Source organism: Pongo pygmaeus, chromosome 8, assembly GCF_028885625.2.
Source record: "Pongo pygmaeus isolate AG05252 chromosome 8, NHGRI_mPonPyg2-v2.0_pri, whole genome shotgun sequence".
NCBI lineage: Eukaryota > Metazoa > Chordata > Mammalia > Primates > Hominidae > Pongo > Pongo pygmaeus.
The window spans coordinates 2,220,485-2,224,002 of NC_072381.2; the positions used below are offsets into that span (position 1 = coordinate 2,220,485).

At 33.1% G+C, this 3,518-nt stretch overlaps 1 non-coding gene across 1 annotated transcript; it reads left to right on the plus strand.

Moving 5' to 3' along the window:
• Positions 1 to 1,357: 1,357 nt before the first annotated feature.
• Positions 1,358 to 1,459, plus strand: LOC129006971 (U6 spliceosomal RNA). The gene has a single exon (XR_008492157.1). It is a non-coding gene; the product is annotated as a U6 spliceosomal RNA (small nuclear RNA).
• The last annotated feature ends 2,059 nt before the right edge of the window (positions 1,460 to 3,518 follow it).

Genomic DNA, 3,518 nt, shown 5'->3' on the forward strand with positions numbered 1-3,518 from the left:
AAACAAAAGCCCAAAATTACATATCATCTCAATAGACACAGAAAAAATATCTGTTAAAATCCAACACCCATTTATGATGAAAATACTCAACAACTAAGAATAGAATAGAGCCCCTCAAACTGATAAAGGGTATCTCAAAATACCCATATCTAATGCTATTCTTAGTCATGAGAGACTGAAAGCTTTCCCTTGGGGGTCAACGATAAGACAGAAATGCCCTGTCTTACAATGTATACTCAAATTCTACTTGATTTCTAGCAAGGGCAAGTAGTCAAGTAAAGCATCTAGATTGAAAGTAAAGAAGTAAATCCATGTCTATTTGCAAGGACAATCTAATTTATAAAACATCGTAATGAATCCACAAAAAAACAATCTTTAAAGTTAATAAATACAACCAGCAGGATTGCAGCCTACAAGATCAGTATAAAAAATCCATTGTAACTTTATTTAAAATAGCATCCAAAATGAAACATTTTAAAATAAATTTAACGAAAGAAGTGAATATGTGTACAGTGAAGGCTACAAAGCATCACTGACATAAATTAAAGACCCAATTGAATGGAATCTAGTCTATGCTCATTGATTGGAATTTCTATATTGTTTAGATGACAATATGCTCCAAGATGATCTACAGATTCAATACAATTACTATCGAAACCTACCTTTGTTTTTGCATTAAGTAACAAAATGATCCTAAAATTCATATGGAAAATTGAGGTACCCCAAAAAGCAAAAAAAAAAAAAAAAAAAAAAAAACAAAGAAAACTTAAAAAATAATAATTTTGGAGAACTTCTAAGTTCTTATTTCAAAACTTACTACGAAATAAAGGCAGACAGAATAAACAATAAAAGAAGAAGATAATCTTGATTGTCTCTAAGCTAATTATTTTGAATTTAAATGAAATGTTCAAGTACCCAGAAAAAATAGAAAATCAGCAAAGGTGACTGAGAAATAGAAAATCCGAAAGGCCTAAAAATCACAGTGCAATTTAAACTTTATTTAAAAACATTCCAATGAAGAAATTCCCCCAAACTGTAATTAAACATAGTTTACAAAATATTAAGTAATTCCAAATTTAGAAAACTCTTTCCAAAATTAAAATACAGAATACTACTGATCTTGTCATATGAGACCAGTATTGCCCTCATATGAAAATCAAAGCAATGAAAATGTAAAAATATTATCCTCCCCAAATAGATTACTTGCAACTCTAATGCAAATCTCAGTAGATTACCCTGTACAATTTGATAAGAAAACGCTAAAATCTCCACTAGGATGAAAAGGTCAGAAATAGACAAATTTTAAAGAAGGAGCAAATTGTGGAATAATTTGTTTTACTGGATACCAAGATTTTTATAGTTATAGCAATTAAGATAATATGGCGTTTCGATATAGAGAAGATTAGCATGGCCCCAACGCAAGGATGACGTGCAAATTTGTGAAGCGTTCCATGTTTTTGGGTCATCATGAACAGATGAATAAAGGGCTCTTTTTGTCATTTTCTGAAAAATAATAAAAAATATTTTCCTTTCTTCAAGGAAGTGAATATTTTATAGCTGAAGGAATGGCTTCCAAAGAGTATGAATAAGTTCAGTTATAAAAGATACCAGTAAAGAAAAATAAAACAAAATAAACAAAATGGAGGAAGTATCCCCCCCGGTTTAAGACAAAAAAAGAAAAGATAATATGGTGTTTCTACAATGATAGAGAAATACTACAATAAAATTGAATGGAAAACCCAAAATCATACCCATTCATAAAAACCATAGATTTAAAACAAAACTGTCACTGAAGTCAATGAAAAAAGTATGGCCTTTTCAATAAGCAGAACTTGGTTAATTGTATAGTCATAGTAAAAAATATATATATTTGCATTATTTATGTATTTTGTATATATACACACACACACACACACACACACACACACACACACACATACTTAAATCCCTAAAACATAGCTTCCTACTTCACATCATATAAATATAGGAAGTATTATAGATGTAAGTAAGAAAGATAGGATAAATATATCTTTTCGATTCTAAAATATTTTCATTTTTGATAAAAAAAGTCACCTTGAATAGGACTTAAAAGCATTAACTGTAAGTGAAAATCCTGATAAATTTAACAATGCTATAATTAAGAACTTTTACTTACCAAAGGACAAATGGATAGAATAAAAAGGCACATCATAGTGGGTAAAATATATTTACAGGCCAGGCGCGCTGGCTCATGCCTGTAATCCCAGCACTTTGGGAGGCTGAGGCAGGTGGATCACCTGGGGTCAGGAGTTTGAGACCAGGCTGACCAACATGATGAAACCCCATCTCTACTACAAATACAAAAAATTAGCTGGGAGTGGTGGCAGGAGCCTGCAATCCCAGCTATCAGGAGGCTGAGGCAGAAGAATCGCTTGAATCCGGGAGGCAGAAGTTTCAGTGAGCTGAGATCATGCCATTGCACTCCAGCCTGGGCAACAAGAGTGAAACTCCAACTTAAAAAAAATTTTTTTTACAAAATATGTAACTGGCAATGGCTTTGAATGCAGAAAATATGCAATGTGAAACATTTTCAAGTACTCCTGAAAACAAATTTGCATAATTTACTAAATGTGAATAAATTCATGTTCTAAGACTCATAAATACTATTTTCAAATCCATTTCCCAACAGAAATATGTTCACATATGCCTGAAGATACCTGTATAAAAATGCTTAAGACAGTATTTTTTATTGAAGCCATAAACTGGAAAAATTACCTCAACAGTGGTTACAGATAAATATATTGTGGTACATTCATTCAGTGCAGTACAGCAATCACAACAAATAAAATATCATCACACAACAAAATAGGTGATTCTCACAAAAATAAAGAACACCTAGAATTCTGCCTTTATAAAAGAAAAGTAAATAGGAAAAAATGAAACTCCAGTGTTAAGGAACAAATGTGAGAGTGTAATATTACAAGGAAAAGTAAGTCAGTAATTTTCATAAAAGTCAGGAGAGAAGAGACGGGGAGTGAGCCCTCGAAGAGGTTCTAGAGTGGAGTGCTAGCATGTTGAGTTTCCTGACTTGTGTGGTGCTGTGTTTATTTGTTATAATGCATTGGGTTTTATTCTGTTTATCTATCTATCTATCTATCTATCTATCATCTATCTATCTATCTATCTATCTATCTGTCTGTCAATGTGTCTATCTCTTTATTTTTGAGACAGGGTCTGGCTATGACCCAAGGTGGAGTGCAGTGGTGCAATCTCGGCTCAATGCAGCCTCGACCTCCCCAGGCTTGGGACCTCCCAGGCTCAGGTCATTCTCCCACCTTAGCGTCCCAAGTAGCTGGAACTGCAGGTGCACACCACCAAGCAGCTGATTTGTGTATTTTTTAATAGAGATGGGATTTCACCATGTTGCCCAGGCTGGTCTAGAAAGATGAAGATTCACATGGTACTGACATTTTTGTAAGGCAACATCTGATATATAATTCCTGCTTTGAATTCCTTACTTATAAACTGGAATAAAAATA